The sequence below is a fragment of the Ranitomeya imitator genome, chromosome 7, assembly GCF_032444005.1.
Source record: "Ranitomeya imitator isolate aRanImi1 chromosome 7, aRanImi1.pri, whole genome shotgun sequence".
Lineage (NCBI taxonomy): Eukaryota > Metazoa > Chordata > Amphibia > Anura > Dendrobatidae > Ranitomeya > Ranitomeya imitator.
This window is the reverse complement of record NC_091288.1, coordinates 119,312,774-119,339,639: the sequence shown is the minus strand read 5'-3', so window position 1 is coordinate 119,339,639 and position 26,866 is coordinate 119,312,774. Positions and strand designations below refer to the sequence as shown.

The 26,866-nt window shown below is 43.4% G+C and overlaps 1 protein-coding gene across 13 annotated transcripts in view; it reads right to left on the bottom strand.

Moving 5' to 3' along the window:
- GULP1 (GULP PTB domain containing engulfment adaptor 1) overlaps positions 1 to 26,866 on the bottom strand; it is a 1,948,673-nt gene that overhangs the window by 1,457,159 nt on the left and 464,648 nt on the right. For 5 of the 13 annotated variants that reach the window (XR_011314670.1, XR_011314673.1, XM_069733778.1 and 2 more), the window contains exon 3: positions 662 to 760. The exons of the other annotated variants lie outside the window; for them this stretch is intronic. The gene's annotated coding sequence lies outside the window, so the exon portion shown is untranslated. The remainder of the gene's footprint in view (positions 1 to 661; positions 761 to 26,866) is intronic. 13 annotated transcript variants of the gene reach the window in all.

Sequence of the window (26,866 nt, the reverse complement as noted above, 5' to 3'; positions counted from 1 at the left end):
CCTGGGCTTCCATAACACCTCAGCAGTGCCACAGTCTGATCGCCTCCATGCCACACTGCATTGATGCAGTAAATTGATGCAAAAGGAGCCTCAACCAAGTATTGAGTGTACTTACTAAACATGCAATTCAGTAGGCCAAAAATTCAGATTTTGAAATAATTTTTCAAGCTTGTCTTATGGAGTATTCTAATTTACTGAGATAATGACTTTGGGTTTTCATTGGCTGTAAGCTGTAATCATCAATATTAACAGAAATAAACACTTGAGATAGATTACTCTTTTTGTAATGACTCCATATAATATATGAGTTTCCTATTTTGTATTGAAGAACTGAAAAAAAAATAACTTTTTGATGATATTCTAATCTTGTGAGAAGCATCTGTATACAGCGGAGCTGTTGTAATCGCACAATACTGTCATTTTATTGATTCATGCCTAGAAAGGGTTAATTGCATTGTATTATGCTAGCATATAACAATATAACTGTGCAAGTGTACCTGTACATACTTTTAGTCAGTGTTATTGAGAGTAACTGCTGTCATTGTATTTGTTACTTTAACACTGTATACCTACAATCCTTTCATTTGCTTTAGAAACTGGTTAGTAAATATTCATATTCCATTAACTAATCTTTGTGTGTATCTGCTGATTGTTGCCTTACCTTGTCCACCTTTCATTTGGGCCAGATGTCAGTCAGGTTACAGCCACCGCTCTGTATTCTCATAACTGTGACTGAACCAGGATGTCCCCATGATGAAACCTAATGTTGCAGGGAAAATAAAGTTTATTTTCTCCCCATGAGTTTTGGCGCTTTTACACAATAAAAACTATTTTATAGAAAAAAATAATTATTTTGCATTGCTTTATTCTGAGAGCTATAACTTTTTTATTTATCAGCTGATGGAGCTGTATTGCGGCTTGTCTTTTGTGGGACGAGATGACGTTTCAGCTATCCCAGTTTTATTTAAATTAATCTTTTTATCGAGTTTTATTCAACTTTTGTTTATGTGGTATAATGAAAAACCATAGCTATTTGCCTCGTTTCCTTTTTTTTGTGTTCACTGAAAGTTAGTGTAACAGTTATATTGGTCGAGTTGTTCCGGATGCAACAATACCGAACATGTACTTTTTTTAGCTTTTTTTTTTTTTACATAACAACACTTATTTATGGGTGCAATATATATATATATATATATATATATATATATATATATATATATATATACTGTTATTTTATTATTTGGTGATTTTTTTTTATATTTTCACAAACATTTTAGCTTGTTTTTTAACTTTTCTATTTAGTCCATCTTTGGGACTTTCATTTTTAGGGCTCATACCCATATGCGAGATAAACGGACGAGTGCAATCCGATAAAAAATCGGATTGCAGTCTCATGAAGGTTAGTCAATGAGTTACATCTCATCTGTGATTTTTTTCTGAGCTGAAATGGGACTGAGAAAAAATTGCAGCATGCTGCGATTTGCTGCGTATCTCGGATGAGACTCGCCAATGCAAGTCAATGGAGACGAGAAAAAAACGCACAGCACTTGTAGCATGCGAGTGCTGTCCATTTTTTATGCACCGCTGTTCTTTAAAAAGACGGTTATTCATGTGCTGCAGGAGCGGACATACCGCATGTGCTCCTACACCTGGCCCAGAGGTGGAGGGGGACCCCTGCAGGGCAGCTAATAATGAGGGCAATCAAGCTCCAGGGGGCCCCTGGCCAGATCGCCCTCATGTTTGGAGGGCAGGGACAGATACCTGCAGCTCTGCTTTGTAGGTAGCAGTCAGCGGCATGGCTGGATGACATCATCATTCAGCGCTGCGGCCGCTGTGCCAGAGAGAGTAAGCTGCAGGCGACGGTGATGCTGTAGGAAAGTGTGCGGAGAGGTGAGAGGTGCTGTGTGTGTGTGTAGAGATGAGTGGCGGTGTGTGTGTGTGTGTAGTGCTGCAGGGTACATGCAGATAGGTGAATGGTGCTGTGTGTGTCTGTGTGTTATTCAGTGGAGGAGAGGGCAATGATGGGGGTGACAGAGAGGGCAATAATGGTAGTGGTGGGGGAGAAAGCAATGATCAGTAACACACATATATATGTACTTATATTGCACAGATAGATAGAAGAAAAGCCGTTAATGTCGAAGGACACCAGAAACAAAATTGTAGCCCTGCACTAGGCTGGGAAGACTGAATCTGCCATATGCAAGCAGCTTGGTGTGATGAAATCAACTGTGGGAGCAATAATAAGAAAATAGAAAACATACAAGACCACTGATAATCTCCTTCGATCTTGGGTCCATGGAAGATCTCACCCCGTGGGGTCAAGTGATCACAAGAATGGTGAGAAAAAATCCCAGAACCACACGGGGGAACCTAATGAATGACCTGCATAGAGCTGGGGCCACCATAACAAAGGCTAACATCAGTAACACACTATGCTGCCAGGGAGGCAGATCCTGCAGTGCCAGACGTGTCCCACTACTTAAGTCAGTATATGTTCGGGCCCATCTGAAGTTTTCTATAGAGCATTTGGATTATCCAAAAGAGTATTGGGACAATGTCATATGGTCTGATGAAACCAAAGTAGAACTGTTTGGTAGAAACAAAACTCACTGTGCTTGGAGGGGAGAGAATGATGAGCTGCATCCAAAGAACACCATACCCTACTGTGGAGCATGGGGGTGGCAACATCATGCTTTGGGATGGTTTCTCTGCAAAGGGACCAAGACGACTGATCCGTGTACATGAAAAAATGACTGGGGTCATGTATCGTGAGATTTTGAGTGCAAACCTCCTTCCATCAGCAAGAGCATTGAAGATGAAACGTGGATGGGTCTTTCAGCATGATAATGATCACAAGCACACCACCAGGGTAATGAAGAAGTGGCTTCATAAGTAGCATATGAAAGCCCTGGAGTGGCTGATCCAATCTCCACATCTCAACCCCATAGAAAACCTTTGGAGGGAGTTGAAAGTCCATGTTGCCCAGGGACAGGCCAAAAACATCACTACTCTAGAGGAGATCTGCATGGAGAAGTGGGCCAACATGCCACGAACAGTGTATGCCAATCCTGTGAAGACTTACAGAAGACTTTTGACCTCTGTCATTGCCAACAAAGGATATATAACAAAATATTGTGATAAACTTTTGTTAATGACCAAATACTTATTTCCCACCATAATTTGAAAAATAAATATTACAAGGTGATTTTCTGGATTTGTTTTTGTTCGGGGACAGAGATGACACGAACTTTCGTCCGAACCCTGAACTCGGACTTTACATATATGGGATGGGGAGGGTGAGCTGTAAAAAAAAGCAGAAAATTAATAATAAACATTATAATTATACTTACCTGTACAGCGACGCGTCCTCTCGTCCCGCTGTCTCCCTGCCGCTCTGCCTCCGGGGACGTTGATTAACTACCGACAGTATTCACTGCACTCGGCAGTCTTCGGCTTTTTCCGGCAGTGTTCGTGCGGTGACATCCCCACAAAACACTGCCAGAAAAAGCCGAAGACTGCCGAGTGCAGCGAATACCGGCAGAAGGTAATAAGCGATCCTGGAAGCAAAGCGGCTGGGAGACAGCGGGACAGGAGGACGTGTCGCTGGACAGGTAAGTATTACTATAATGTTTACTATTAATTTTCTGCTTTTTTTTACAGCCCAAACTGGACCCGAACTGTAACACGGGTGTCCCATGGAAACGTGTTTGGGACATGTGACCAAACATTATGTGTTCAGTACGGTCCCGAACTTTACAGTTCGGGTTCGCCCATCCCTAATTCTGACCACTGTCCCCTTATGAGGTTATGACTCTGAAACGCTTCAACGGATCCTGGTGATTCTGACATTGTTTTCTCGTGACATATTGTACTTCATGATAGTGGTAAAATTTCTTTGATATGACTTGGGTTTATTTGTGAAAAAATGGAAATTTGGGGAAAATTTCGCAATTTTCCAACTTTAAACTTTCATGCCCTTAAATCACAAAGATATGTCACATAAAAATACTTAAAGGGAATCGGTCACCTGAATTTGGCGGGACTGGTTTTGGGTCATATGGGTGGAGTTTTCGGGTGTTTGATTCACCTTTTCCTTACCCGCTGGCTGCATGCTGGCTGCAATATTGGATTGAAGTTCATTCTCTATATAGAACAAAAAGAAGGCTGACAGCACTCACTCACATGGGGCGCTCGTTCCACGTCCAGGGAACCCCTCCTGGATATAGCATAGACTCCAAAGTAGAAGGACAGCGCTCCAGACGGGTGTTTAAGGTCCAATAATCTTTATTTCAGCCATAATAAAAACAGCCAACAGCAACGTTTCGACCGTACAATCGGTCTTTTTCAAGCATACACCAGAGTGTTTGGGGCCATCTTAAATAGTGTGGACACCACGCAGGGAGCCAATCACTATCAAGTACCCGCCCCCTTAACCATATAATATATACAAATAATAAAAACAATCACAAAAGGGGATGTAGACATATATGCAAATATATACACCATAAAACCAAATAATCGCCATATACAAGTGTGCATTTATTCTCACATAACAGCGTAAACACACGTTGTGTCTCTTCTAGTTCCAGTGCGGATATACACTGTATATTCGTTTCCATGGTGATGAAACGCCAATAGAAATCTTTCACACAGCACTTCCTGTGTCCTTCTGTCCACTCATTGCTTGTGGCGCCATATCCAAAGTTCGGCCAATCAGGCTCTTTAATACATTGTATCTAACGTGGTGTCTCCAATCAAATAGGCTCTATTAGAAATGGTATACTTGCGTTAACCCGTGGCTATCCCTCATCGCATCGAGCAGCAGACGCGGGCATCGGCTGTGGAGTGCAGATGTCAGCGCTCTACGTCATAGCCATGCCCCATCACCTGATCGGGACGGAGCCGCGGCTCAGCGCTAAGCGCCTCTGCAGCACCCTCTGCCGTCACCGCGTGAACGCCGCCAGCGCTAGTAACCTAGGAGACGTCAAAGCATAAACATGCAGCCATTGTATATCGTAGAACTGCATATATAGAGAGACCCATTCAGTTAGATATAAACATCATACAACTATTAGCCTGACCATAGCCCCATAAATTCTTAGTAATCCAGTGCATTCACATTAGACAGACTCAGAAAGTATATCAAACCCCAATAGAACCAAATGCACACATATATAGTGAAAAATGGTTAAATTGATGGGACAGTCGGAATAAAGTTCAAACAATAATTGTTAAAGCAGTGTAACCTGTATATTGTATTGCGATGTGCAAAAAAAGCACTCCATCCAAATTTAATCTCCCATTGTATAATTCACCAACTGTCTCAACCATTGTCCATCTGTAAAAAGACAAAATTTGTTGAAAGAGGATACCCTGCTAGAAATGTTAATGAGTTTAAGAATAGGGCTCTTAATTCCTCAAGAGAAAGTGTTAGAAATAAGTCTTCCAATAAACGTGTCAGTGAAAGGATTCCGTTTGTTTCCACTTATAATCCAGTAAGTAATAAGATCAGTGGAGTGATTAAAAAGCATTGGACCCTGTTACAACGGGGTTTACCCCAAATCCCTGGTTTTAGATCTACTCCGCTAATGTCCTATAGGAGGGGTAAAAATTTAGGTGACAAATTAGTAAAATCCGATTTTGGCACATCCAAGGTATCATATCAGCAGACTTTGAGCGCACCTAGGCTTGAGAATTTCCCATGCCTTAGTTGCGCCTGCTGCAATAATTTACTCAAAGGAGATTCTTTTTGTCATCCGCACACTGGTAAGAAATTAAAGAGAGATATACTTGTGCGTCTAGCTATGTCATCTATATGATTACCTGTCCCTGCGGACTGGTTTATGTCTTTATGTCGGGGAGACAACTACTGAAGCGAGGACCCGTAAAGGGAAACATAAAAGTACTATCAGAACGGGCCTCACAGAATTACCGGTCCCGAAACACTTCCTGGATAATAAACATCTCGTGAATCAGTTGAGATTCAGAGTCATCGATAGTGTTCCTACTCTGAGAAGGGGAGGTGACAGGATAGGGATACTTAAAGCTAAGGAGATGAGTTGGATTTACACATTGGGTACGCTACAACCTAGGGGTTTGAATCTAGAGTTTAACCCACATATATGTACCCCGAAATAAATTAAATCCTATAATAATTAGAGATACCTGTTTTGTTTTCCCCCCCCTCTGGACGGCATCGCTTTTGTTTTTAATACCATTTTCTTTATATGTTCATTAATGTTTTAAATTTTGTCTTTTTACAGATGGACAATGGTTGAGACAGTTGGTGAATTATACAATGGGAGATTAAATTTGGATGGAGTGCTTTTTTTGCACATCGCAATACAATATACAGGTTACACTGCTTTAACAATTATTGTTTGAACTTTATTCCGACTGTCCCATCAATTTAACCATTTTTCACTATATATGTGTGCATTTGGTTCTATTGGGGTTTGATATACTTTCTGAGTCTGTCTAATGTGGATGCACTGGATTACTAAGAATTTATGGGGCTATGGTCAGGCTAATAGTTGTATGATGTTTATATCTAACTGAATGGGTCTCTCTATATATGCAGTTCTACGATATACAATGGCTGCATGCTTATGCTTTGACGTCTCCTAGGTTACTAGCGCTGGCGGCGTTCACGCGGTGACGGCAGAGGGTGCTGCAGAGGCGCTTAGCGCTGAGCCGCGGCTCCGTCCCGATCAGGTGATGGGGCATGGCTATGACGTAGAGCGCTGACATCTGTGTTGTGAATTCTGTGGCTGAGTTCACTTCTGTGGTCACAAGTGGTATTGCAGTCTCTGGGCTTCCTCCCTCAGGTGTTTTGGTGAGCTCGTTGGCTGCCTTGCTATTTAGCTCCACCTGAGTCTGTCTTCCTTGCTCCTTGTCAATGTTCCAGTGTTGGATCTGAGCTACTGCATCTTTCCTTGGGCCTGCTGCTCTGCTAGATAAGTGCTTCTAGTTTGTTTTCTGTTTTTTCTGTCCAGCTTGCTATTAACTTTTGCTGGAAGCTCTGAGAAGCAAAGGGGTGCACCGCCGTGCTGTTAGTTCGGCACGGTGGGTCTTTTTGCCCCTTTGCGTGGTTTTCGTTTTAGGGTTTTTTGTAGACTGCATAGTTCTCTTTGCTATCCTCGCTCTGTCTAGAATATCGGGCCTCACTTTGCTGAATCTATTTCATTCCTACGTTTGTCTTTTCATCTTGCTAACAGTCATTATATGTGGGGGGCTGCCTATTCCTTTGGGGTATTTCTCTGAGGTAAGTCAGGCTTGTATTTCTATCTTCAGGCTAGTCAGCTCCTCAGGCAGTGCCGAGTTGCATAGGTAGTGATAGGCGCAATCCACTGCTGCTTATAGTTGTGTGAGGATAGATCAGGTACTGCAGTCTACAGAGATTCCACGTCTCAGAGCTCGTCCTATTGTTTTTGGTTATTGCCAGATCTCTGTATGTGCGCTGATTACTGCACGCTGTGTTGCCTGATTGCCAGCCATAACAGTACAAGGAGCCACACCAATGATTCCCAATAGAGGGAAAAAAGAAATCCTGACATCATTTTTTTTTCTTAGCTCTGTCTTCAGTCTTTTTTTTCCCCTAGACATTAGAGTGCTTCAGGACACAGCTGTGGACATGGATATTCAGGCTCTGTGCTCCTCAATGGATAATCTCGTTGTAAATGTACAAAAGATTCAAGATACTATTGATCAGAAATCGATGCTAGAACCAAGAATTCCGATTCCTGATTTGTTTTTTGGTGACAGAACTAAGTTCCTGAGCTTCAGAAATAATTGTAAGCTATTTTTGGCCTTGAAACCTCATTCTTCTGGTAATCCTATTCAACAGGTTTTGATTATTATTTCTTTTTTGCGCGGCGACCCACAGGACTGGGCGTTTTCTCTTGCACCAGGAGATTCTGCATTGAGTAATGTTGATGCATTTTTCCAGGCGCTGGGATTGCTTTACGATGAGCCTAATTCAGTGGATCAGGCTGAGAAAAATCTGCTGGCTTTATGCCAGGGTCAGGATGATGTAGAAGTATATTGTCAGAAATTTAGGAAGTGGTCAGTACTCACTCTGTGGAATGAATCTGCACTAGCGGCTTTGTTCAGAAAGGGTCTCTCTGAAGCTCTTAAGGATGTAATGGTGGGATTTCCTATGCCTGCTGGTTTGAATGAGTCTATGTCCTTGGCCATTCAGATCGGTCGTCGCTCGCGCGAGCGTAAATCTGTGCACCATCTGGCGGTATTGTCTGAGAGTAAATTTGAGCCTATGCAGTGCGACAGGACTATGACTAAAGTAGAACGGCAAGAACACAGACGTCTGAACAGACTGTGTTTCTATTGTGGTGATTCTACTCATGCTATTTCTAATTGTCCTAAACGCACTAGGCGGTTCGATAGCTCTGCCGTTATTGGTACTGTACAGTCCAAATTCCTTTTGTCCATTACCTTAATGTGCTCTTTGTCATCGTATTCTGTCATGGCGTTTGTGGATTCAGGCGCTGCTCTGAATCTGATGGATTTGGATTATGCTAAACGTTGTGGATTTTTCTTGGAGCCTTTGCGGTGTCCTATTCCGTTGAGAGGAATTGATGCTACACCTTTGGCCAAGAATAAGCCTCAGTACTGGGCCCAGCTGACCATGTGCATGGCTCCTGCACATCAGGAAGTTATTCGCTTTCTGGTACTGCATAATTTGCATGATGTGGTCGTGTTGGGGTTGCCATGGCTGCAAACCCATAATCCAGTATTGGATTGGAACTCTATGTCGGTAACCAGCTGGGGTTGTCAGGGAGTACATGGTGATGTTCCATTTTTGTCTATTTCGTCATCCATTCCTTCTGACATCCCAGAGTTCTTGTCGGACTTTCAGGATGTATTTGAAGAGTCCAAGTCTGATGCCCTACCTCCGCATAGGAATTGTGATAGTGCTATCGATTTGATTCCTGGTAGTAAATTCCCTAAGGGTCGTTTATTTAATTTGTCCGTACCTGAACACACCTCTATGCGCAGTTATGTGAAGGAGTCCCTGGAGAAGGGACATATTCGCCCATCGTCGTCACCATTGGGAGCAGGGTTCTTTTTTGTAGCCAAGAAGGATGGTTCGCTAAGACCGTGTATTGATTACCGCCTTCTTAATAAGATCACTGTTAAGTTTCAGTATCCCTTGCCATTGATTTCTGACTTGTTTGCTCGGATTAAGGGGGCTAGTTGGTTTACTAAGATTGATCTTCGTGGTGCGTATAATCTGGTGAGAATCAGGCAGGGAGATGAATGGAAAACGGCATTTAATACGCCCGAGGGTCATTTTGAGTATCTGGTGATGCCGTTCGGACTTGCCAATGCTCCATCTGTTTTTCAGTCTTTTATGCATGACATTTTCCGTGAGTATCTGGATAAATTCTTGATTGTTTACTTGGATGACATTTTGATCTTCTCGGATGATTGGGAGTCTCATGTGAAGCAAGTCAGAATGGTTTTCCAGGTACTGCGTGCTAATTCCTTGTTCGTGAAGGGATCAAAGTGTCTCTTCGGTGTGCAGAAAGTTTCATTTTTGGGGTTCATCTTTTCCCCTTCTACTATCGAGATGGATCCGGTTAAGGTTCAGGCCATCCAGGATTGGACTCAGCCGACATCTCTAAAAAGTCTGCAGAAATTCCTGGGCTTTGCTAATTTTTATCGTCGCTTCATCTGTAATTTTTCTAGCATTGCCAGACCATTGACCGATTTGACCAAGAAGGGTGCTGATTTGGTTAATTGGTCTTCTGCTGCCGTGGAAGCTTTTCAGGAGTTGAAGCGTCGTTTTTGCTGTGCCCCTGTGTTGTGTCAACCTGATGTTTCTCTTCCGTTCCAGGTCGAGGTTGATGCTTCTGAGATTGGTGCAGGGGCGGTTTTGTCACAGAGAGGTTCTGGTTGCTCAGTGTTCAAACCATGTGCTTTCTTTTCCAGGAAATTTTCTGCTGCTGAGCGTAATTATGATGTGGGCAACCGAGAGTTGCTGGCCATGAAGTGGGCATTCGAGGAGTGGCGTCATTGGCTTGAGGGTGCTAAGCATCGCGTGGTGGTTTTGACTGATCATAAGAACCTTACTTATCTTGAGTCTGCCAAGCGCTTGAATCCTAGACAGGCCCGTTGGTCGTTGTTTTTTGCTCGTTTTGATTTTGTGATTTCATACCTTCCGGGCTCTAAAAATGTGAAGGCGGATGCTCTGTCTAGGAGTTTTGTGCCCGACTCTCCGGGGTTATCTGAGCCGGCGAGTATCCTCAAGGAAGGAGTCATTGTGTCTGCCATCTCCCCTGATTTGCGGAGAGTGTTGCAGAAATTTCAGGCTAATAAACCTGATCGTTGTCCGGCCGAGAAACTGTTCGTCCCTGATAGGTGGACTAGTAAAGTTATCTCTGAACTTCATTGTTCGGTGCTGGCCGGTCATCCAGGAATCTTTGGTACCAGGGAGTTGGTTGCTAGATCCTTCTGGTGGCCGTCTCTGTCACGGGATGTGCGTGCTTTTGTGCAGTCCTGTGGAATTTGTGCTAGGGCTAAGCCCTGCTGTTCACGTGCCAGTGGGTTGCTTTTGCCCTTGCCGGTCCCGAAGAGGCCTTGGACACATATTTCGATGGATTTCATTTCTGACCTTCCCGTTTCTCAAAAAATGTCGGTCATTTGGGTGGTCTGTGATCGCTTTTCTAAAATGGTCCATCTGGTGCCCTTGGTTAAATTGCCTTCCTCCTCTGATTTGGTGCCTTTGTTCTTCCAGCATGTGGTTCGTTTGCATGGCATTCCTGAGAATATTGTTTCTGACAGAGGTTCCCAGTTTGTCTCGAGGTTCTGGCGAGCCTTTTGTGGTAGGATGGGCATTGACCTATCTTTCTCCTCGGCCTTCCATCCTCAGACTAATGGCCAGACCGAACGAACCAATCAGACCTTGGAAACATATCTGAGATGTTTTGTTTCCGCTGACCAGGATGATTGGGTGTCATTTTTGCCGTTGGCTGAGTTCGCACTCAATAATCGGGCCAGCTCGGCTACCTTGGTCTCTCCATTTTTCTGCAATTCTGGGTTCCATCCTCGTTTCTCTTCAGGACAGGTTGAGTCTTCGGACTGTCCTGGTGTGGATTCTGTGGTGGACAGGTGGCAGCAGATCTGGACTCAGGTAGTGGACAATTTGACCTTGTCCCAGGAGAAGGCTCAGCTTTTCGCTAATCGCAGACGCCGTGTGGGACCCCGACTTCGTGTTGGGGATCTGGTTTGGTTATCTTCTCGTCATATTCCTATGAAGGTTTCCTCTCCTAAATTTAAACCTCGTTTTATTGGTCCGTATAGGATTTCTGAGATTCTCAATCCGGTGTCTTTTCGTCTGACCCTCCCAGACTCCTTTTCCATACATAATGTATTCCATAGGTCGTTGTTGAGGAGATACGTGGCACCTATGGTTCCATCTGTGGAGCCTCCTGCCCCTGTTTTGGTGGAGGGGGAATTGGAGTATATTGTGGAGAAGATTTTGGATTCTCGTGTCTCTAGACGGAAACTCCAGTATCTGGTCAAATGGAAGGGTTATGCTCAGGAAGATAATTCCTGGGTTTTTGCCTCTGATGTCCATGCCCCAGATCTTGTTCGTGCTTTTCATATGGCTCATCCTGGTCGGCCTGGGGGTTCTGGTGAGGGTTCGGTGACCCCTCCTCAAGGGGGGGGTACTGTTGTGAATTCTGTGACTGAGTTCACTTCTGTGGTCACAAGTGGTATTGCAGTCTCTGGGCTTCCTCCCTCAGGTGTTTTGGTGAGCTCGTTGGCTGCCTTGCTATTTAGCTCCACCTGAGTCTGTCTTCCTTGCTCCTTGTCAATGTTCCAGTGTTGGATCTGAGCTACTGCATCTTTCCTTGGGCCTGCTGCTCTGCTAGATAAGTGCTTCTAGTTTGTTTTCTGTTTTTTCTGTCCAGCTTGCTATTAACTTTTGCTGGAAGCTCTGAGAAGCAAAGGGGTGCACCGCCGTGCTGTTAGTTCGGCACGGTGGGTCTTTTTGCCCCTTTGCGTGGTTTTCGTTTTAGGGTTTTTTGTAGACTGCATAGTTCTCTTTGCTATCCTCGCTCTGTCTAGAATATCGGGCCTCACTTTGCTGAATCTATTTCATTCCTACGTTTGTCTTTTCATCTTGCTAACAGTCATTATATGTGGGGGGCTGCCTATTCCTTTGGGGTATTTCTCTGAGGTAAGTCAGGCTTGTATTTCTATCTTCAGGCTAGTCAGCTCCTCAGGCAGTGCCGAGTTGCATAGGTAGTGATAGGCGCAATCCACTGCTGCTTATAGTTGTGTGAGGATAGATCAGGTACTGCAGTCTACAGAGATTCCACGTCTCAGAGCTCGTCCTATTGTTTTTGGTTATTGCCAGATCTCTGTATGTGCGCTGATTACTGCACGCTGTGTTGCCTGATTGCCAGCCCTAACACATCTGCACTCCACAGCCGATGCCCGCGTCTGCTGCTCGATGCGATGAGGGATAGCCGCGGGTTAACGCAAGTATACCATTTCTAATAGAGCCTATTTGATTGGAGACACCACGTTAGATACAATGTATTAAAGAGCCTGATTGGCCGAACTTTGGATATGGCGCCACAAGCAATGAGTGGACAGAAGGACACAGGAAGTGCTGTGTGAAAGATTTCTATTGGCGTTTCATCACCATGGAAACGAATATACAGTGTATATCCGCACTGGAACTAGAAGAGACACAACGTGTGTTTACGCTGTTATGTGAGAATAAATGCACACTTGTATAAGGCGATTATTTGGTTTTATGGTGTATATATTTGCATATATGTCTGATGTCCCTTTTGTGATTGTTTTTATTATTTGTATATATTATATGGTTAAGGGGGCGGGTACTTGATAGTGATTGGCTCCCTGCGTGGTGTCCACACTATTTAAGACGGCCCCAAACACTCTGGTGTATGCTTGAAAAAGACCGATTGTATGGTCGAAACGTTGCTGTTGGCTGTTTTTATTATGGCTGAAATAAAGATTATTGGACCTTAAACACCCGGCTGGAGCGCTGTCCTTCTACTTTGAAGTTCATTCTCTGTCTTCCATAGTACACGCCTGCGCAAGGCAATCTTGCCTTGCGCAGGCGTGTACTACGGAGGACATAGAATGAACTTCAATCCAATATTGCGGCCAGCATGCAGCCAGCGGGTAAGGAAAGGGTGAATCAAACACCCGAAAACTCCGCCCATATGACCGAAAACCGATCCCGCCAAATTCAGGTGACAGGTTCCCTTTAATAAGTAACATTTCCCTCATGTCTAGTTTACATCAACACAATTTTGGAACCAACATATTTTTTTCGTTAGGGAGTCAAAAGGGTTAAAAATTGACCAGCGATTTCTCACTTTTACAACACCATTTTTTTTAGGGACCACATCACATTTGAAGTAACTTTGAGGGGTCTATATGATAGAAAATACCCAAAAGTTACACCATTCTAAAAACTTCACCCCTCATGGTGCTCAAAACCACATTTAAGAAGTTTGTTAACCCTTCTGGTGCTACACAGGAATTTTTGGAATGTTTAAAAAAAAATGAACATTGACATTTTTTTCACAAAAAAAAATATTTCAGATCCAAATTTTTCTATTTTCTAAGCAGGAGAAATTGGACCCCAAAAGTTATTGGTCAATTTGTCCTGAGTATGCTGATACCCCATATGTGGGGGTAACCACTGTTTGGGCGCATTGCAGCTCGGAAGGGAAGGAGCGCCGTTTGACTTTTTCAACACAGAATTTGCTGGAATTGATATCAGACGCCATGTCGCATTTGGAGAGCCCCTGATGTGCCTAAACAGTAGAAACCCCTAATTCTAACTCCAACACTAACCCCAATACACCCCTGACCCTAATCACAACCCTAACCCTAACCACATGCTAACCCTAACACACCTCTAAGCCTAATCCCAACCCTAACCCTAATCCCAACCGTAACCGTAATCCTCTTTAGCCCCAACCCTAATTTTTATAGCTGTTCTTATGTTTGGCAGCTGTCACACACTAAAAGACACATTTTATTGCAAAAAAATAGTTTTTGCATCACCACATCTTGAGAGCTATAGTTTTTCCATATTTTGGCCCACAGAGTCATGTGAGGTCTTGTTTTTTGCGGGATGAGTTTACGTTTCTATTGGTACAATGTTGGGGCACATGACATTTTTTGATAGCTTTTTATTCAGATTTTTGTGAGGCAGAATGAACAAAAAACAGCAATTCATGAATTTCTTTTGGGGGGGGCGTTTATACCGTTCTGCGTGTGGTAAAATTGATAAAGCATTTTTATCCTTCGGGTCAGTATGATGACAGCGATGCCTCACTAATTTTTTTTATGTTTTGGTGCTTTTATACACTAAAAATTAGTTCAAATAAAAAATAATTAGTTTTGCATCGCTTTATTCTGAGAGCTATAACTTTTTAATTTTTCCGGTGATGGAGCTATATGGCAGCTTTTTTTTTTTGCGGGACAAGATGACATCTTATCTAGTGGGACAGTTTTATAGGTCGTGTCTTTACGGATGCGGCGATACTAAATATTTGTACTTATGTTGTTTAAATTTTTAATTAATTCAAATATGTATTTATAGATGGAATGAATATTTTTTTTATTTTTATTATTTTTTTAATTTTTTAAAATATTTTTACAATTATTATTTTTTTATTATTCATTCTTACTTTTACACTGTGTCCCACTCATTTTGTGCAGGCTGATCACTTCTATAGCATGCAGATCTGCATGCTATAGAAGCTGTCAGCGCTGCAGTTTCTATTACATTGACCTGAGAGACTTTCTGATCATCACTGCACATGACAGGAAGTATCTAAGGTCTGGAGACCCGGATGTCATAATGAGGACAGCGGGTCTCCATGTCAGCGATCGGGACCCCGCGTCATGCCGCGGGGTCTCCGATCCAAAGGCAGAGGGGTTGTCAGCTCCTCGGCCAGCCCTGGATCGCTGCAATCATGCTTGATCGCAGTGTTCCAGGGGTTAAAGTGCCGGGAGCGGTCCGTGACCGCTCCTGGCACTTAGTGTCGGGTGTTAGCCGTGAGCGCGGCTGATCGCCTATGACGTACTATTCCGTCCATGGGAATTAAGTCCCAGATCACATGGACGGAATAGTACTTCCAATGCCAGAAAGGGGTTAACCCATTAAATTTCAATGTCAATCTTCACAGCGGCATCTTAATGGTTAAAAGGGGTTTAAACATCCCTTTTAACACCATCAATCCCCCGCGATCAGGTGTTGATAGTTGTCATCGCATCCCAAGATCATCTGATAACACAAGGTATGGTGGCCTGTTCGACCCGGCTATAAGCCAGCCAGAGTTAGGCCGGGGTCACACATGCGAGAGCAATGCGAGAAACTCACGCGAGTCTCTCGCATCAATACCCGGCACTGCCACTGACACTCATCACTGATCACATGACACTGATCTGGGGCCTTGGCTACACGGAGGCACTGTGACATCACGAGAGAGAGGAGGTGGTGCCTGGTGGAATGATGGACGGCTGCGAGGCGCTTGAGTCAGGGAGAAATCATACCTCCCTGACTCACTAGAGGTATGGCGCCAAATTTATAAAAGTGAACTATTTAGAATTCCTAGGGATAGGGATGCTAAACATAAGAGCCACCTTCACAGATTGCAGCCTTAGTGCTGCTGAAGGTGGCTCTTTTATTTAAAAATGCCCTGGGGGGGGGGTGATAGGTTCCCTTTAATATTACAGGAAGATTTATGTAAACTAGAAGCATGGGCTGATAAATGGCAAATGAGCTTTAATGGTGATAAATGTAAGGTCATGCACTTGGGCAGAAGAAAGATGTATAACTATGTGCTTAATTGAAAAACACTGGGCAAAACGGTCACTGAAAAAGACCTGGGTGTATAGGTGGATGACAAACTAATATTTAGTGGCCAGTGTCAGGCAGCTGCTGCAAAGGCAAATAAAATAATGAGATGCATTAAAAGAGGCATAGATGCTCATGAGCAGAACATAATTTTACCTCTATACAAGTCACTAGTTCGACCACACTTAGAATACTGTGCACAGTTCTGGTCTCCGGTGTATAAGAAAGAAATAGCTGAACTAGAGCGGGTGCAGAGAAGAGCGACCAAGGTTATCAGAGTACAGGGGAGTCTGCAATACCAAGATAGGTTATTACACATGGGGTTATTTAGTTTGGAAAAATGAAGGCTAAGAGGTGATCTTATTACAATGTATAAATACATGAGGGGACAGTACAAAGACCTTTCTAATGATCTTTTTACTCGTAGACCTGAGACGGGGACAAGGGGGCATCCTCTACGTCTGGAGGAAAGAAGGTTTAATCATAATAATAGATGCAGATTCTTTACTGTAAGAGCAGTAAGACTATGGAACTCTCTGCCGTATGATGTTGTAATGGGTGATTCATTACTAAAATTTAAGAAGGGACTAGGTGGTTTTCTTGAAAAGTATAATGTTACAGGTTATTTAGACTAGATTCCTTTGTAACACTCGCGCCGAGACTGGTTGGCGCAGGCGTCTGGGTGTGTGGCTCCCCTGGACCACAGACCAAACTTCCCTGGAAGGGGCGTAACTAAGTTGCTTCCTAGGTGTTCGCTGGAGCCTCTAATGGTGAGGTCAGACTTGTGCAATAGGAAGCTACCAGGTACCACTCCAGGGTGGAGTCTGACTGTGGATGCTGATCCCACTGGGGACAAGACACGGGCAGGCAGGCACGGTTGTAACACTGGCTGACCGACGGGTACAGCAGAGGCCCTGATGGGCAGACTGGCTTGATGAAGATACAGGCAGGCACAGGGGCATGGCTAGCACTCTAGCACACAGGCGGGCACGGCTGGCACTCTGGCAGACAGGACTGATACTCTGGTAGGAAATGGCATACAGGCGGGTGTATGGAAACAGGTAAGAACCTGTTCAGACTGGAGAATATAAAGAAACAGGTAGAGACCAGTACGGCAAGTTGTTGAACAGAGGTAGAGCAAGAGCGGATGCAAAGCAGAACCACAGGAGGTGGAGTAAGAGCAAGAGGTGAAGACAGAGCTAAGAGCAGAGAAAGAGAAGGCAGAGCTAGGAGCAGAGAAGAAGAAGGCAGAGCTAAGAGCAGAGAAAGAGAAGGCAGAGCTAGGAGCAGAGAAGAAGAAGGCAGAGCTAAGAGCAGAGAAAGAGAAGGCAGAGCTAGGAGCAGAGAAGAAGAAGGCAGAGCTAAGAGCAGAGAAGGAGAAGGCAGAGCTAAGAGCAGACAAGAAGGCAGAGCTAAGAGCAGTGAAGGAGAAGGCAGAGCTAAGAGCAGAGAAGGAGAAGGCAGAGCTAAGAGCAGAAAAGGAGAAGGGAGAGCTAAGAGCAGAGAAGGAAAAGGCAGAGCCAAGGACGAAGCCACTGGGGGGAAACAAGGACAGAGCCGCTGGAAGCGGAGCCAACAGCGGAGATGCAGGAGGCGGAGCCAAGAGTGAACCGCAGGAGGCAAAGCCAAGAGCCAGAGGGTGCAGAGCTCCAGGTTGTGGCGAGCAAAGCTGAGAGGCGCAGAACCACAGGTTGTAGCAGAACTGAGCAGAGAGAAGCAGAGCCACAGACAGTGGTGAACAGAACAGAGATAAGGCAGAGGTACACACAGCACAGTGGGAAATGACATATGACAAAGAAGGAACAGGAACGGACATAGACCTGAGTTCAGACAGGAACGGACGTAGACCAGAGTTCAGACAGGAACAGACGTAGACCAGAGTTCAGACAGGAATGGACACGGATACACAAACAGAACACAGATGAAGGCCTGCTAATTGCAGCCATCAGAGACAGGAAGCAGACATGACCTGGCAGCTCAGTAGCAAGTGCTAACTGAGGGAAACAGCTTGCTCAGGCATCCTCCAATGGGTGAGGATGCCTTACGTATCAGAGGCCTCAAGGCTTTTGTCCAGGAGCACCATAGGGAGGTGCACACAGTCTCAGTAAGAATCCGGAGTTGCTGGCACCGCCCCCCTATGCACACAGCCAGGAAGTGTACACAGAGTAAGCGACCATGGAGCACATGGCATGGAGCCGGCAGCAGACAGATCTCACAGCATGGCACAGGGTGAGTGAGTTGATGTAATAGGCAGGTGGGGAATGGAAGGCCATGCAATGATGCCGGCAGGGTTGTTACATCCTTGATAGGGTGTTGATCCAGGGAACCAGCCTGATTGTCTTATGCAAAGTCGGGAAGGAATTCTTTCCCCAATGTAAAGCTTACTGTTTGCTACATAGGATTTTTTTGCCTTCCTCTGGATCAACATGTTAGGGCATGTTAGGTTAGAATATGGGTTGAAGTACATGGACTTAAAGTCTTCCTTCAACCTTAAAAACTATGTTACTATGTTCAATGTGAGGGTGATACGTCACCTTTCCACAGATGCCTTTATGGATTTTACAAATTTTCTCTACTACTTTCCACAGATGCCTTTATGGATTTTACAAATTTTCTCTACTACACAATATGATAAAATTGTGTGAAGCATCTACTATATGGGTTCAAAATACTCACTATACACCTAGATGAATTCCATAAGCAGGAAGTTTCCCTTATGGAGTCATTTTGGAAGTTCCAGCTGTTCTGGCACCTCAGGGGTTCTGCTAATGGTGCCCACAATCTATTCAAATGGAATCTGCATTCTAACAGCTAAGTAGCTCTACTTCCCATCCGATCCTTGCTGCGTGCTCAAATAGTAGTAGTCATGAATGAAAGAGTTGGCACACTTGAAACCATTCCAAAAAATGAAGTCTTTCTCACAGGCAAACTAGACATAATTTCACGTAAACCCCCAAAAATGGGCAGGCCAAGATTGTTGGCATCTCCAACTTAATATTTGGTTCCACACCGTGTGGAATAAATAACTGCAATCAATTGCTTCCTATAACCATAAACAAGCTTCTTATACCTCTCAACTGCAATTTTGGACCACTCTTCTCTTGCAAACAGCTCCAGATTTCTCATATTTAAAGAATGCCTTCACCCATCAGCAATTTTGAGATCTCTCTGCATGTGTTCAATGGGATTTAGATCCATACTCATTTCCGGCCACTTCAGAACTCTCCAGTGGGTGCTCCTTGAGGTATTTTGGGGTCATTGTCCTGCTGGAAGACCCATGATCTAGGATGCAAACCTAGCTTTCTGACACTTGGCACTACATTGTGACACAAAATCCTTTGGTAATCTTCAGATTTCACGATGCCTTGCAAACAGTCAATGCACCCAGTGCCAGAGCCAAGGAAACAACCGCAAAACATCTGTTAAATTTTTTTAGGTCACTTTCGTTTTTTATTTTGTAGTATACATTGCCAATTTTTAATCCAAATTCGTCAAAATGTTGCACACATTTCATTAATTTTGCGCAAAGTAAAAAAAAAGCTTTTTCCATGTCCAAAAAATGAAACTTATAGAAGATACAGTGGTCCGTCCTCCAAAACCTAACATGTACACACTGTCAAGAATGGTGGCTTCTCGAAAATGAATTTGTGGCTTTACAATTATGGATGAGAGAATGTGCTCCAATAGGCTGTTATACGAGCATGCTCGTGTGATAACTGAGTGACTTTGTCGTGCTCAAATAATATGTTCGAGTCCCAGCACCTGCATGTTTCATGGCTTTTAGCCAGTCACAACACATGCAGGGATTGCCTAACAAACATGCAATTCCTGCATGCATCAATTAACCTTGCTTTAGTCGTTTTAGGTTGAAAGGTGTTTATGTATATATATATATATATATATATATATATATATATATATATATATGTATGTCCGCCCAATCACCTTTATGGTGCAATTGTATATATTTTTCTTTTGTTGGTATTTCCTGCCAGTGATATTCTCATTTGAAGGATCAGTCCTAGGCCTTCTCCTCTTCTCTTTGTATACTGCCCCTATTGGACAAACAATCAGTAGATTTGGTTTCCAGTACCATCTCTATGCTGATGACACCCAATTATACACTTCTTCTCCTGATATCACGCCTGCCTTTTTACAAATCACCAGTGATTGTCTTATCGCTGTCTCTAACATCATGTCCTCCCTCTATCTGAAACTAAGCCTGTGAAAAACTGAACTCCTCGTGTTTTCTCCCTCAACTATCCTACCTTTGCCTGACATTGCGATCTCCGTGTGCGGTTCCACCATTACTCCAAAGCAACATGCCCCCTTCCTTGCGGTCATACTTGATTCTGAGCTTTCATTCACCCCCACATCCGATCACTGGCTCGCTCTTATCTGCATCTCAAAAACATTTGTAGAATTCACCCTTTTCTTGCTTTCGACTCTGCAAAAACTCTGTTAACTAGTTCATGAACACCCGATCCTTACACTATGGCTGGTCCGAACAACGAAAGCAATTGTTACCATCCACCTCTTGTGTCTCCCCTTTTTCCTCATAGTTTGTAAGCTTGCGAGCAGGGTCCTGACTCCTCTTGGTATCTGTTTTGAACTGTGATTATTGTTATGCTGTATTGTCTATTGTCTGTACAAATCCCCTCTATAATGTAAAGTGCTGCAGAGTATATTGGCGCTATATAAATAAAATTATTATTATTATTATTATTTTTAAATGTCCAGCAATACTGCCGTTGTTGATGCTTGTCATAAAAAGACCAGCTAGGAATTATCTCTCTGCTTATTATACTTTTCACTCTGCACCTACCTTCTTTTTTGGCTTAGGAAGTAGGCGGCATACTCTCTAGCTGTACATACCCTATATTTTCATTTTGTATCTCATGGTTTGTTTTAACTCACTCTGGAATCTCTTTCCATCTCAGATCTCAGCCTCTCCTTCTGTAAGTAAATTACACTCTGCTTCCTTAGAATGAACACGAAGTGTTCGACAGCCGTTCAGGCAGCATAGGTCTAAGCTGCCATCATTTAGTCTGTTAGGGCTATTCCAGCCCACGTAGGAATCATTAGGGACTAAGGGGTCAGAATCTGTAGACTTTACGAGAATCGGCAGGGTCAGTTGCAGCTTTTTAATGTTTTACCAGTTTTCCCATGTGAGTAGTTAATCATAAAATTATCACCAACCCACTCCATTTTTGTATGCTAAGCAGCCATCATGGATGCTATGCATGCCCTGCCCTGGCTGTTCAATTACAGTTCTTGTCTTCTGACAGGGACCGAAGTAAGTTTTCCATCTTTGCTTCTTCACAGAAGTTGTAATTTTGTCTAATTCCTGACTCATCAGAAGGAGAGAGTCAACAATTGGGTATTATTCTGTCGTTGCTTGATAGAAATCCGAAGACTTTGTACATTTTCTCTGCCTGAGGATTCTTCAGTTTTTTCCACAGTTGATGCTTTTTTCTCTGCTTTGGGACTCATTTATGACGATCCTGATAATGTTGCTATTGCTGAATCATGGATCCGCAGGTTGGTTCAGGGAGACAAAAAATTGAAGGAATATTGCTCTCAGTTCAGATGTTGAACAGTGGTAACCTCCTTGAATGACCCAGTCCTTGACACTTAATTCTGCCATGGCCTTTCTAGCCAGATTGGAGATATGATGGTTCATAGTCTCTCCCCATTGTCTCTGAAGAAGCTATGTTACTGGCAGTATGTTTAGACATCTTAGAGATAAGAGAACATTTGAGCGTGTTTCAGTCACTTCTTCCTCTCATCCTATTGAGACAGGAGAACCGATGCAAATTTGGACCTGCATAGAGTCCAAGGAGGGAATTGAGCTTGGACCACCTGTGTGTCTCTGTCTATACTAAGGTCGAACAGGTCATGTAATGATTCTGTCTTTCAGACATAAAAATGAATTTCTTAACCCCTTTACCCCCAAGGGTGGTTTGCACGTTTAATGACCGGGCCAATTTTTACAATTCTGACCACTGTCCCTTTGTGAGGTTATAACTCTGGAACGCTTCAACGGATCCCAGTGATTCTGACATTGTTTTCTCGTGACTAGGGTTGAGCGAAACGGGTCGAACATTTTCAAAAGTCGCCGACTTTTGGCGAAGTCGAGTTTCATGAAACCCGATCCGACCCCTGTGCGTGGTCGGCCATGCGGTACGCGACTTTCGCGCCAAAGTCGCGTTTCAATGACGCGAAAAGCGCCATTTCTCAGCCAATGAAGGTAAACGCAGAGTGTGGGCAGCGTGATGACATAGGTCCTGGTCCCCACCATCTTAGAGAAGGGCATTGCAGTGATTGGCTTGCTGTCTGCGGCGTCACAGGGGCTATAAAGGGGAGTTCCCGCCGACCGCCATGTTACTGCTGCTGATCTGAGCTTAGGGAGAGGTTGCTGCCGCTTCGTCAGAAGCAGGGATAGCGTTAGGCAGGGTCCATTAACCACAAAACCGCTTGTGCTGTAGCGATTTCCACTGCCCAACACCACCTTCGGTGTGCAGGGACAGTGGAAGCTCCTTTTTTTTTTTTTTCCTCAGCGCTGTAGCTCATTGGGCTGCCCTACAAGGCTCCCTGATAGCTGCATTGCTGTGTGTACGCCGCTGTGCAAACCAACTGCTTTTTTCAAAGCACAAATCCTCTTGTTCCTTCCTTTCTGCACAGCTATCTTGTTTGTTTGTCCACACTTTTTATTTAATTTGTGCATCAGTCCACTCCTTATTGCTGCCTGCCATACCTGGCTGAGATTACTGCAGGGAGATAGTAATTGAAGGACAGTTCCTTTTTTTTTTTTTTTTTTTTTTTGTGGGAGATTAAGATTGACATTTCTGCTAGAGTGCCATCTCTGTCTGTGTCATCTCTCACTCAGTGGGCCATAGAAAGCCTATTTATTTTTTTGCTTGATTTGGGTTCCAAAATCTACCAGAAAAAATCACAACATCAATCAGTGGGAGAAAAATATTGGCCTCAGGGCTTGTGTGCCACTCCTTACTCCTGTGTGTGCCATCTCTCACTCAGTGGGCCATAGAAAGCCTATTAATTTTTTTGCTTGATTTGGGTTCTAAATTCTACCTGAAAAAAATCAATAAATCAATCAGTGGGAGATTAATATTGGCCTTTGGGCTTGTGTGCCAGTCCTAAGCGTGCCATCTCTCTCTCTCTCTCAGATAGTGGGCCATAGAAAGCCTATTTTTTTATTATTTTATTGGGTTTATAAATTTTCCCTGGAAAAAAAAAAAAAGTGGGAGATTAATATTGGCCTCTGGGCTTGTGTGCCAGTCCTGAGCGTGCCATCTCTCTCACAAATAGTGGGCCATAGAAAGCCTATTTATTTTTTTGGTTGATTTGGGTTCATAATTCTACCTGAAAAAATCAATCAATCAATCAGTGGGAGATTAATATTGGCCTTTGGGCTTGTGTGCCAGTCCTAAGCGTGCCATCTCTCTCTCTCAGATAGTGGGCCATAGAAAGCCTATTTATTATTATTTTTTTTATTGGGTTTATAAATTTTCCCTGGAAAAAAAAAAAATGGGAGATTAATATTGGCCTCTGGGCTTGTGTGCCAGTCCTGAGCGTGCCATCTCTCTCACAAATAGTGGGCCATAGAAAGCCTATTTATTTTTTTGGTTGATTTGGGTTCATAATTCTACCTGAAAAAATCAATCAATCAATCAGTGGGAGAAAAATATTGGCCTCAGGGCTTGTGTGCCACTCCTTACTCCTGTGTGTGCCATCTCTCACTCAGTGGGCCATAGAAAGCCTATTAATTTTTTTGCTTGATTTGGGTTCTAAATTCTACCTGAAAAAATCATTAAATCAATCAGTGGGAGATTAATATTGGCCTTTGGGCTTGTGTGCCAGTCCTAAGCGTGCCATCTCTCTCTCTCTCAGATAGTGGGCCATAGAAAGCCTATTTATTATTATTTTTTTTATTGGGTTTATAAATTTTCCCTGGAAAAAAAAAAAAATGGGAGATTAATATTGGCCTCTGGGCTTGTGTGCCAGTCCTGAGCGTGCCATCTCTCTCACAAATAGTGGGCCATAGAAAGCCTATTAATTATTTTGCTTGATTTGGGTTCCAAAATCTACCAAAAATAATCACTAAATCAATCAGTGGGAGATTAATATTGGCCTCTGGGCTTGTCTGCCACTCCTGACTCCTGTGTGCGTCATCTGTCACTCAGTGGGCCCTAGAAAGCCTATTTTTTGTTTTATTTGTTTTCTAAATTCTCCCTGAAAAAATCATTTTATTTTCTTTGGTTTCTAAATTATTCCTGAAAAAAATCATTTTTTTTGTATTTTTTTTTCTCTAAAGTCTCCCTGAAAAAAAAAAAAAAATCTGTGGGAGATTCATATTGCCCCTTCTGCTTGTGTGCCAGTCTTGACTCCTGGGTGTGCCATCTCTCTCTCTCTCCCCAATTGTGGGCCATAGAAAGCCTATTAATTTTTTTGCTTGATTTGGGTTCCAAAATCTACCAAAAAAAATAACTAAATCAATCAGTGGGAGATTAATATTGGCCTCTGGGCTTGTGTGCCACTCCTGACTCCTGTGTGCGTCATCTGTCACTCAGTGGGCCCTAGAAAGCATATTTTTTGTTTTATTTGTTTTCTAAATTCTCCCTGAAACAATCATTTTATTTTCTTTGGTTTCTAAATTATTCCTGAAAAAAATCATTTTTTTTGTATTTTTTTTTCTCTCGAATCTCCCTAAAAAAAAAAAAAAAAATCTGTGGGAGATTCATATTGCCCCTTCTGCTTGTGTGCCAGTCTTGACTCCTGGGTGTGCCATCTCTCTCTCTCTCCCCAATTGTGGGCCATAGAAAGCCTATTAATTTTTTTGCTTGATTTGGGTTCCAAAATCTACCAAAAAAAATCACTAAATCAATCAGTGGGAGATTAATATTGGCCTCTGGGCTTGTGTGCCACTCCTGACTCCTGTGTGCGTCATCTGTCACTCAGTGGGCCCTAGAAAGCCTATTTTTTGTTTTATTTGTTTTCTAAATTCTCCCTGAAACAATCATTTTATTTTCTTTGGTTTCTAAATTATTCCTGAAAAAAATCATTTTTTTTGTATTTTTTTTCTCTCAAGTCTCCCTGAAAAAAAAAAAAAAAAAAAAAAATCTGTGGGAGATTCATATTGCCCCTTCTGCTTGTGTGCCAGTCTTGACTCCTGGGTGTGCCATCTCTCTCTCTCTCCCCAATTGTGGGCCATAGAAAGCCTATAAATTTTTTTGCTTGATTTGGGTTCCAAAATCTACCAAAAAAAATAACTAAATCAATCGGTGGGAGATTAATATTGGCCTCTGGGCTTGTGTGCCACTCCTGACTCCTGTGTGCGTCCTCTCTCACTCAGTGGGCCCTACAAAGCCTTTTTTTTTTTTTTTTTTTCCTAAATTCTCCCTGAAACAATCATTTCATTTTATTTGTTTTATAAATTCTTCTGTAAAAAATAATTTTTTTTTAATTTTTTTTTTTCTGAAGTCTCCCTTTTAAAAAAAACAAACACAAATCAGTGGGAGATAAATATTTACATTTGCGCTTCAGTGACAGTCCTGCGTGTGTGCCATCTCATTTGTTGCCAACAACAACAGAGTGTGTAACATTGTGGCTGATTTTCGTTGTGGTCTCACCCACCTGTAAAGGGGTAGCTAAATCATACTGAAGTGTAAGTTGTGTGACAGCAACAAATACCGTTCGTTTGGTAACGTTTTTAAAACAATGAGGAAGTCTGGTGGAAGAGGTCGTGGCCGGGGGCGTTCATTGTCAGCTGGTAATGAGGGTAGTGGTAGTGGTGGAGCATCAGGTGGTCGTGGGAAAAAAAATATTGCACCTAAGTCTGGAGCTGTGGAGCCAGGTTCGTCGTCTGGCTACACAAGGCCTCGAACGCTCCCTTTTCTGGGAGTAGGAAAACCGCTTTTAAAGCCGGAGCATCAAGAGCAAGTTTTGGCTTATCTTGCTGACTCAGCCTCTAGCTCTTTTGCCTCCTCTCGTGAAACTGGTAAAAGTAAAAGCAGCGCGTCGTTAGTGGATGTTCACGGTCAGGGACAAGTCGCTTCCTTGTCCTCTTCAGCAAAAACAACAACAGAGAAGAATGCAGCAGGCGACACAACGGGTTACTCCATGGAGCTCTTTACACATACCGTCCCTGGCTTAGAAAGTGAAGCAGTTAACAGTCCATGCCCATTACAAGTTGAGTCTGACATGGAGTGCACTGATGCACAGCCACAGCCAGACTACTATGCTGGTCCTTTGACTCAGACCACAACATTGCCCTCGCAGGGTGCTGATCAAGAATCAGACCCTGATGAGACTATGTTGCCCCATCACGAACGCTATACCACCGACCGACACGGTGACACAGACGAAGTTGCACACGAGCTACAAGAAGAGGTAATAGATGACCCAGTTCTTGACCCCGATTGGCAGCCATTGGGGGAACAGGGTGCAGGCGGCAGCAGTTCTGAAGCGGAGGAGGAGGGGCCGCAGCAGGCATCAACATCGCAACAGGTTCCATCTGCCGGGCCCAAATCTTGGCCAAAACGCGTGGCAAAGTCAAAACCTGTTGGAGGACAGCGTGGCCATCCGGTTAAAGCTCAGTCTGCAATGCCTGAAAAGGTATCCGATGCTAGAAAGAGTGCAGTCTGGCATTTTTTTAAACAACATCCAATTGATCAGCACAAAGTAATCGGTCAAAAATGTTCAACTACCTTAAGCAGAGGGCAGAATCTGAAAAGTCTCAATACAAGTTGCATGCATAGACATTTAACCACCATGCATTTGCAAGCTTGGACTAACTACCAAACGTCCCTTAAGGTTGTAGCACCCTCGGCCAATGAAGCTACTCATCAACGCAACATCCCTTCCGGCAGTGTAGGGCCACCATTTTCTGCACCACCTGCAGTATCTGTGCAGGTTTCTTTGCCAGGCCAAAGCAGTCAGGGTCAGGGAATCTCCAGTTTCGTAGTA